General features: G+C 48.4%; 1 protein-coding gene across 15 annotated transcripts in view; it reads left to right on the top strand.

Moving 5' to 3' along the window:
- Positions 1–6,238: 6,238 nt before the first annotated feature.
- Positions 6,239–9,351, top strand: part of NR3C1 (nuclear receptor subfamily 3 group C member 1) — a 119,454-nt gene continuing 116,341 nt past the window's right edge. For 2 of the 15 annotated variants that reach the window (XM_069592320.1, XM_069592318.1), the window contains exons 1-2: positions 7,361–8,411; positions 8,860–9,060. The gene's annotated coding sequence lies outside the window, so the exon portion shown is untranslated. Of the gene's footprint in view, positions 6,708–6,992; positions 7,224–7,274; positions 8,412–8,859; positions 9,061–9,351 lie in introns of those variants that run through there. The other 13 variants (XM_069592317.1, XM_069592310.1, XM_069592313.1 and 10 more) reach the window with 10 other exon arrangements.

Here is a 9,351-nt window from a genome sequence, read left to right as displayed (position 1 = left end):
CCCTTCTTTTATGAATAGAAAAACAAGGCTGAGAAGAAGTGAATGACTGGCTGCAGATGATTCAGTTAAGTAAAGGACAGAACAGGATTTCAAAGTCAGGTCTCATATTGACAAACAAGAGGCTAGAGAAAATTAATTGACTAATACTGACATCAGATTTAAAAGTTGTAACAAACTGTCTTTTTTAACACTTCAGAGTCTGTTATAAAGTACATTCATGTCTTGTTAAGGGACCCCTATACCAAGGATGTTTTGATCTTTCAACTCCACTATTTCTAGCAAAGCCCCACATGACCTAATAAATAAACAAGGTGTAAGCACCAAAATGGAAATGTAAGTTTTTGAAAATGAGCTGAAAGTTTCCACCTAGAAATGGAACCGATTGAAACAATCTCTACTAAAGGAACATGGAATAGAAAAGGAGATTAAATCAGAAAGAGGAAGAAAGCTAATGACATAATGGCCAGCCACAAATGCCACAAATGAAAAACAAGGTACGTAATACTTGTTACAATTATTCAGTTTGCTCTAATGTCTGCAAACACTAAAAAAACATTAGGTTCCTGCTCACTGCAACATTTATCTCATTCATCTGGTGATATTTACCTCCTCTTTGAATCAGGTATTGCTTAAACTAAGTTCTGCAGCATAAAGAATATAGACTTAATAGGACACCCATAAGCATATCATGCAAATGAGTATAAATTGTGATATTTTAGGTAGCTTATGATGAAACCATTGAAAGCATCATGAGAATCAGCAAAACACCAGGGATGTCCCTAACAATTTAGCATTTCTCAGTTCATGTGGGAATGTTAATTCCAATTACAAAAAGAAGTACCAAAATGGAATTCATTATGATTAAGAACTTGCTGTTCTAAATGTGAATTGTTTATAAAAAGCATGTCTGGTGTAAAATGCAAATATTGAAGCAAAGAAAGACGGGGCTTTTGGAACTCAGCTGGGTTCTGTTGAAATTCTGACCTTACAAAGTTAAACAAGAACAAAAGTGTTTCCTAAAGACAGGATACTGTTTTAAAGCGGCATCTAATAGCTATGGTAGCTGTAGAAGTAATCTTTTTAAGTAAGTTCCAACAACCCACGAAATCTGCTTTTGCTGGCTTAATGTAAAATTTACATATTGAATGAACTGCCATACTCCAAATTAATACATATGAAAATGATAAAAATTTATTGATTCTAATTTACATTTAATGTCATAGATTTAAAGTGAGGTGAGGGGATAAAAGGATAGAATAACCAGAAAGTACAGCCATGACAAGGAATCATGGGCTGTAGGAAAATCAGTTACAAGGAGGTCTCTTTATGTAAAAGGAAATACATGTGGTAAACAACGGTAAAGGTGGAAATGAATGTGGTATGTACACTGTGCTCTTTTCTTCCTCAGGCTCTCTCTTAACTAAAGCTACTAAAGGCATTCATCTCAGCTAATCCAGGTTCTCCATTCTCCCTGGCAACATACTGATTAGGGCAGGACAGGCTGAACACTGGGGCCGCAGTTACTTCCTATGCTCCACACATTGCTGTTTCTACCATTTATGCTCTCCAACAGTTCCTGGCAGTTTTTCCCCCGAAATTATGTTTATTCCATTTGCACTGTTCTAGTAATACTTGATTTAATTAAATATTAAGTAAAATGATGAAACATGAGTAATGAAACTTTTTGGTTTATAAAATCCAAATGGAAAAACACCCTATAAATAATTGCTGTCAAACTAGGTGAATATAAGACTACTTTAAAAGATCAAGGTGAGGGCAAAGAGGATGAATCATAAAAATTTAGAAATCTATACTCATATTATTTTTAAGTATTTTTAATTTCTTGCTCTACTTTAAAAAAAACTGGAAAAATAGTAATACCGACTACTAATAACTGCTAATGATGACTGAACATTTAATATACCCTAAGAATTAGTCAAAGCACTTCATATATATCACATTTGCTTAATCTTTATAATAATTTGAGTTAGTACTATTATCGTAATATCTTATGGAAAAACCCAAGTGAATTTTTTGGCCAACCCAATATCATCCCCATTTTACAGACAATAGAAACTGAGGCACAGAGAGTTAGGTTGCCCAAGGTTACATTCTTCATAGAGGTGGAGGCCAGCCAGCCATTCTGACTTTTAACAGCTATGCTGATGCAATGCAGGTGTAGTTTATACATGAATGAAAACATAAAATGCCAGTCACTGGACTCTCAAAAGCTTTAGACCCTCATCAAAGGATTAACAACTAAATGTTCAGTCATAAATTCTAGGTTTTAAAGCTTCAAATTTACAACTATAATTTTCTATGATTCCCTTGCTTTAACTGACTTTATTTTAATACCAGTCCAATCACATCGGTGACGAAGTTTTGCCTTCTACAAAGGTGAAAGTTGTAGTCTTAAATACTAACCAGAATGAGAGCTGAGGTCTGTATACACTGGAATAGGGATTTATTGTAGATGCTTAAGCAGGAGTGTGACAGGGCTTAATTGATGATTTGGAGGAGCATTCTGGCAGTGAGGCCTGGATTTTTTCTTTTTCTTTTTAAATTGGTATATAATTGGTTTACAATGTTGTTAATTTCTGCTATGAAGTGAAGTTGCTCAGTTGTGTCTGACTCTTTGCGACCCCGTGGACTGTAGCCCACCAGGCTCCTCCGTCCATGGGATTCTCCAGGCAAAAGTACTGGAGTGGGTTGCCATTTCCTTCTCCAGGGGATCTTCCTGACCCAGGGGTCGAACCCAGGTCTCTCGCATCATAGGCAGATGCTTTAACCTCTGAGCCACCAGGGAAGCCTAGGCTAAATGTGTACACATATCCCTTCCTCTTCGATCTCCTTTCCACCTCCATCCCCCATCCCACTGTGCATCCAGGTCATCACAGAGCACCAAGCTGAGCTTCCTGTGCTATATATATATATATATATATATATATATATATATATATATAGCGCAGGTTCCAACTAACTATCTAAAATGATACAACAGATGAACAGAATTGGAGAATTCACTCTGATAATCTATCAATTGCTGTATAAATGTAAAAAAGTGGTTTAGTTACTGTTCAGGTTTAAGGTTTTATTCACCTTAGGATATAGTCTCAGACCCATTCCATTTCTTCCTTCCTTCCTTTATTACTTATTCATTTAACCACTGGGTACCTACTATGTACTAGTGATACAGTTGGAGAAGGAAATGGCACCCCACTCCAGTATTCTTGCCTGGAAAATCCCATGGATGGAGGAGCCTGGTAGGCTACAGTCCATGGGGTCGCGAAAAGTTGGGCAAGACTGAGCGACTTTGCTTTCACTTTTCACTTTCATGCATTGGAGGAGGAAATGGCAACCCACTCCAGTATTCTTGCCTGGAGAATCCCAGGGACAGAGGAGCCTGGCGGGCTGCCATCTATGGGGTCGCACGGGGTCGCGCAGAGTCGGACATGATTGAAGCAACTTAGCAGCAGCAGCAGCAACAGTGATACAGTGTTGAAAAAGACAGACACAGGCTCTGCCCTCAAAGAGCTTTTTAAAAAAATTTTAATATTTATTTATCTGGCTGTGCTGGGTCTTAGTTGCAGCATGTGGGATCTGGTTTCTTGACCAGGGATTGAATCCAGGGCCCTTTGCACTGGGAGCCTGCAGTCCTAGCCACTGGACTACCAGGGAAGTCCCAGAGCAGTTTATATTCTAGAGGGGGAGACAGAAATTTAACAAATGAATCCAAAAGCAGCCAACTATCACTGTAATGTGCTACCAAGGTAAAGTACAGAACACTATAGGATCAAACAGTAATGGGTCTTTTTTTGTTGTTTAATTTTTTTAGGAAGGAGTACTCAGGTGTTTAAACATAAGTCAATTAAAATGAAGACCTTGAGTAATATTTTGACACATTTCATTAACTCATTTGGCCTCCACAACAATGCAACAATGCAGTAAAAGTGATATTATGTCTAGTTAACCCAATGTTTGATTATGACTGTGTACTGGACTCTGTTCTAGGAGTGGAACATATAGCGATGAACAAGACAGTAAAGGTCCTTGCCTTGTTGCAGTTTGGATATATCACCTCATTCCCACCTTTACTTCTGAGACAATCAAATATATTCCCCCTCAGATAGGGATTCATCCTATTTCTTCTTTTTTGGTAATTATAACTTCCCAGGGTTACAGATTAATAATTTTCTATCTGTTAGTAATTTTTCATATTTAAAGATAAAATCATACATATAAAACACTTTCAGTGGTGTCTGGTAGATAGAAGTTCAGTAAATGTTAACTCCTGTTAGAATTGCTGTTATTATTACATTGCTTAATCTCATGTCCTTTCTGGTACAGAGGAGTTCATTTCTTGAATTAAATTCCACACACATTTATTGCAGATGTATCACAGGATTTGCAAACTCTTTTGTGGAAATTACAAGATCAGTGAAGAAAAATCTCTTTGTCTATTTCTACCCTCCATGCTTAGCTATGTGATCTTGGATAAACCTCAAGCTCTGTAAGCCTCGGGTTCTCATGTTAAAACCATATATACCTATCTATTCAGCTGTTGTCAGCAGAAGTGGGCAGCAGACTGTGTGTGTGGGGTGTGGGGTGTGTGTGTGTGTGTGTGTTGGGGGAATCAATAAGTGCATAACAAAGCATAACAATTTTAATACTCTGAAAAGCAGATAGTGGGCTAAAGTTTATGCATGCTTTCAGATAAACATGAAAGACTAAAGAATGAGAGGTTTCCCATCAAATTAAAAAATTAACAGGCATATTTAGACCACTGAAAAGAAACGAATCAGGAAATTCTAACACTTTTGCTCCACTGAAAGTGTTTTCAATGGTGCTTGTTAATCTGAAACAATGAGTCCTCTCCTATTTTAAAGTGATCCACTGGACCTGCAAGAAAAAAATGAGAGGGGAGAATTGGGAACTCTTGTAAAAGCAGATGTTATATAAATGCAGGGTGCCAGCAACCTGCAATATGAACAGGTAAGAGGGATGAAATGTTTTGTTTGTTTTTTAAAAGCAGGGATTCAACTATGAATTGAATTATGGTATGGGAAGAGACACTTGATTAGATATGATAGGGTCCCTCTACATGTTTTGTTGTTTAGTTGCTAAGTCGTTTGGGACTCTCTTGCAACCCCGTGGACTGTAGCCCACCAGGCTCACCTGTCCATGGGGTTTCTGAGGCAAGAATACTGGAGTGGGTAGCCATTCCCTTCTCCAGGGGGTCTTCCCCACCCAGGAAGTGAACCTGCATCTCCCACATTGGCAGGCAGACTCTACCACTCTACCATTGGCAGGCAGAGCCACCAGGGAAGTCTGCCTTGCCCCCTTCATATATATTTGAATACTTAAATAATTCCTAATATGACACCTAAGCAGATGAACAAGGATATTCATTTCAGTGCAAGTTTTCACTTTCATGCACTGGAGAAGGAAATGGCAGTCCACTCCAGTGCTCTTGCCTGGAGAATCCCAGGGATGGGGGAGCCTGGTGGGCTGCCCTTTATGGAGTCGCAGAGAGTCGGACATGACTGAAGCGACTTAGCAGCAGCAGCAGCAGCAAGGTAAAATTGTAGGTTTGGGTCTTGACTTTCTTTCCATGAAGCTGTTGGTTGTTTAGGGACCCATCGGGTAAAGACATGTGATTCTAGTATTTGAAACTTGTAAGAAACTTGGGAAGTAGGCAAAGTAGCATTCTCGGAATCAATTCTCATTTAGAGGCCACCGTGAGCACCCAAGACTAGGGCTTCCCTCCAGTTGACTACTGCCAAGGAAAAGAAAAGAGAAGTCATTTCTTCTGGATCAGAAGAGGTGTTGCTAACAGAAGGGGTTTTGTTAGCAACTGGGTTGCTCAGTACTCTTCATAAAAATTCTCCTAGCTGAGGGTTCTACGCTGGCAAAGGTCTTGGGTCCCTTCTTTCCTCCGGCGGTGAGTGTTTTTTCCTTTGCCAAGATGGTGGCCCTGGCATCATCTGGAGGCGGCCAGTGCAGATCGCCTCCGTACAGGTGGCTTGCTAAAAGCCTAGGTCTCCCCTGTCTTTCCTGGACAACAGACGGGGCAGCGTCCGCCACCTCAGAACCAAGGACGAGCGACTTCGGCTGCCGGGTAACGAGAACCTCGGCCAAGATGGTGGACGCGCAGCCAGGCGGCGTCAGCAGCCTTTACCAAGATGGCGGCGGGCGGTTTCCGGCACGCGCTTACCCAATCCTCTGCAAATGTCAGGGCAGAGCAGCCGCTGCCAGTCTGGGTGCAGCTGAGGGAAAGAGTAGCTGCAGCCGAGCGCCAGGGCACGGCTAGGTGGAGCTCCCGCAGCCTCCGCCCCCGGCAGCAGCAGGCAAGCGATGTCACCTGTAGGGGCGCAAAAGTTACCTCCCTAAACCCTAAAGCAACACAAACACAACCTTTCCCCGAGTCACACAAATGGCAGTATGTGCCGCCCAAGGTAGGAGGCTCGATCCCGGCGTCGCCCTAGCCCTCCCGAGGCGGCGAGCTTGGGAAGGGGGCTGGGGCGGGGGCCTCCCGCGCCGACTCCCCTCGCCCCACGCCCCTCTCTTTGGGGACAAGCCACGTGTTTCCCTCGGACGGAGGGGGAGGTGCGTAACGGGAACAGCTGGAAGGAGTTTCACGCTGACGTTTTAAAGCTGCGTGTGTTCAATTTTATTTGGAGGGACTGTGGTCCCATGAACACGAAATGGTGAGCAACGCATTGAGGCGAGTGCAGCAAATGTCAAAAATGTGGGGAAGGGCCTCCGCGGGAAACTTGGACGTGGGCCCCGGAGGGGGGGTGGAAGGAGAGGTCAGGAGTTGGGGGTGGCGGGGGAGGAGGGCGTACTTTGCAAGCAACTTACTATTTCGCTTGCAACTTGCTTTTAGGCCTGACACCTCCTGCTTTCCTTAAAAATAATAAAAAGTGCAAAGAAATCTAGTTCGCCGGAGGTTTTGCATTTGGCGTGCAACTTCCTTCAAGTGTGAGCGCGCTAGGACGGAGGGAGCGATGGGGGTTGAACTTGGCAGGCGGCGCCTCCTTCTGCCGCCGTCGCCGCCTCGCAGACTCGGAGAAGAGGGTGGGGGACGGTCGCGGCGCGGGGGAGGGTGGGTTCTGCTTTGCAACTTCACTCTGGGTGCGAGCGCGCTCGGCTGGTGCAGACTGGGCCGCCCAGACGATGCGGGGGTGGGGGACCGGCGGCACGCGACTCCCCGTGGGCCAAGAGTACGTATGAGCCGACCCTCTTCCCTGCCCGCCACTCCCTGAAGCCTCCCCAGAGGGCGTGTCTGGCTGTCCGGTCCGGCGAGCGGCCGAGACGCTGCGGCACCGTTTCCGTGCAACCCCGTAGCCCCGTTCGAAGTGACACACTTCGCTCAACTCGGCCCGGGGGCGGAGGCGCGGACCGGCCCCGCGGCTCTGCTGCGGCCGCGCCCCGGCTCCCCCAGCCAGCCCGCTGTCGTCCGCAGGGGCGCTGACGGCGTTTACCGCCGAAGGACTGGGCGAGCTCCGGAGTGGATCTGGAGTCGCGGAGTTGGGCGGGGGCGGGAAGGAGCGGCAAGAAGAGAAACTATAGAGAAAACTCAGCTTCCCTCCGAAGCCCGCCCCAGAAAGGCCAGGTCGGCCCCGCCGGCGCCTCCTCTCCTTTTGCCTGCGGGGTGGAGAGGTGGGGGTCGAGGAGGCGGCCTGGGCGGGAGCCGCGCCGGGGGGCCGCTGGCGGGCAGGCGCCGTCGCAGCCGGGGTGGCGGGGCCCGCGCGGAGGGCGTGGGGGCGGGGGCCGCGGCCGCTCCTGCAGTTGCCGAGCGTCGCCAACAGGTTGCACCGTTCCCCGCGCCGCCGCGCGGCCCCTCGGGCGGGGAGCGGCCGGGGGTGGAGTGGGAGCGCGCGCGCGCGCGCGCGCGTGTGTGTGTGTGTGTGTGTGTGTGTGTGTGTGTGTGTGCGCGCCGTGGCGCCGCCTCCGCCCGCCCCCCTCGGTCCCGCTCGCTCGCCGCGGCCGGGCGGCCCTTTCGCGTGTCCGCGCTGCCTCCCCTCCTCCTCCTCCTCCATTTTGCGAGCTCGAGTCTGTGACGGGAGCCCGAGTCACCGCCCGCCCGTCGGGGACGGATTCTAGTGGGTGGAAAGAGACGCCGCAGCCGGAGCGGCGGAGCGCCGGCCCGGAGGACGCGCGCCCGAGAGCCCCGGCCCGCGAAGACGCGCGCGGGGCGGGGGTCTGGCTTGTCAGCCGGGAAATGGGAGACTTTCTCAAATAGGGGCTCTCCCCTCCCCCTCATGGAGAAGGGGGTGGCTGTTTACTTCCTTTTTTTTAGAGAAAAAAATCTCTCCCTCCTGCTCCTCCTGCTTTCACACGCTAAGTTGTTTATCTCGGCTGCGGTGGGAGCCGCGGACGGTGGCGGGTGAGCGGCGCAGCCGGCAGAGGTAAGGGGAGGGCCGGGGGCTGGGGCCCGCGTGGGCGCTTGCTCCCCGAGGTGCGGGCCGGGGCCTAGAGGCTGGCTCGGGGGCGCCGCGGTAGCTCGCAAACTTTTATTAGCCTCGGGGAGTGGGGGTGGGGGCTGGCGAGGGCCGGGTGGCGGTGACGAAAGGGCAGCGCGCGGGTGACAGGGCTGGCCTCTTCCTCTCCCTGGGCCGCCGTCCCCCGGGGCCGAGGGGGAGGAACCCGAGCTCCCTGCGAGTGGAGCCTCGTCGAGCCGCCCCAGGTTTCCAGGCTCTCGCTCTGGTTCCCTGGCAAGGAATCCTGGCTCTTTTTTTTCCTTCCCTAGTCCCTTTTCTTTTCCCTCCCAGGGGGGCCTCCCTGACACTCATTTTTCTGGTGAACGTTGAGTGGCGTCTGAATTCTCCTCGCCTGAATCTTTCCACTCCACCCTAGTGCACCCGAGCGCGAGCAGGGTTTGTGTCGAGGCTCCAGTGCGTCTTCTTTCTGGCGGGCACGCAGTGTGTGTGTGTGTGTGTGCGCGCGCGTGCACACACACACACACACGCAAGGGGCTGACTGTCTGCGACTTGGAGACTTCGGCCGGGGCTGGCGTTATCTGGTGGAAGTGGGCGTGTCGGAGAAAGAACTCAACAGGTCTGGACACATTTCTCTCTTAACCTCGCACTTTTTCCCCCTCTCCCCTCCCTCGGCCCCGGGTTTGTTCTCTAGCGCTTGACATCACTTCGCGCCTGAAGCTTTGAAGTAGCCCCTTTTAGAAAAAAGACCCTCCCTAATCATTATAGTTTTGTGGTGCAATTTTTGACAAGCGCTAGTCTGACGTTTTGAGATTGCAGACTTGACAGTTGCAACCAGGTAATGCCGCTTAAGACCCCTTGGCATGGTTCGCTAACGCCGGTTACTGTGACAGGGTTATTTGCAACTTAA

This window comes from Ovis canadensis, chromosome 5 (genome assembly GCF_042477335.2).
Source record: "Ovis canadensis isolate MfBH-ARS-UI-01 breed Bighorn chromosome 5, ARS-UI_OviCan_v2, whole genome shotgun sequence".
Taxonomy (NCBI): domain Eukaryota; kingdom Metazoa; phylum Chordata; class Mammalia; order Artiodactyla; family Bovidae; genus Ovis; species Ovis canadensis.
The sequence above is the reverse complement of the archived record's forward strand: the minus strand, read 5'-3'. Positions and strand labels throughout refer to the sequence as shown.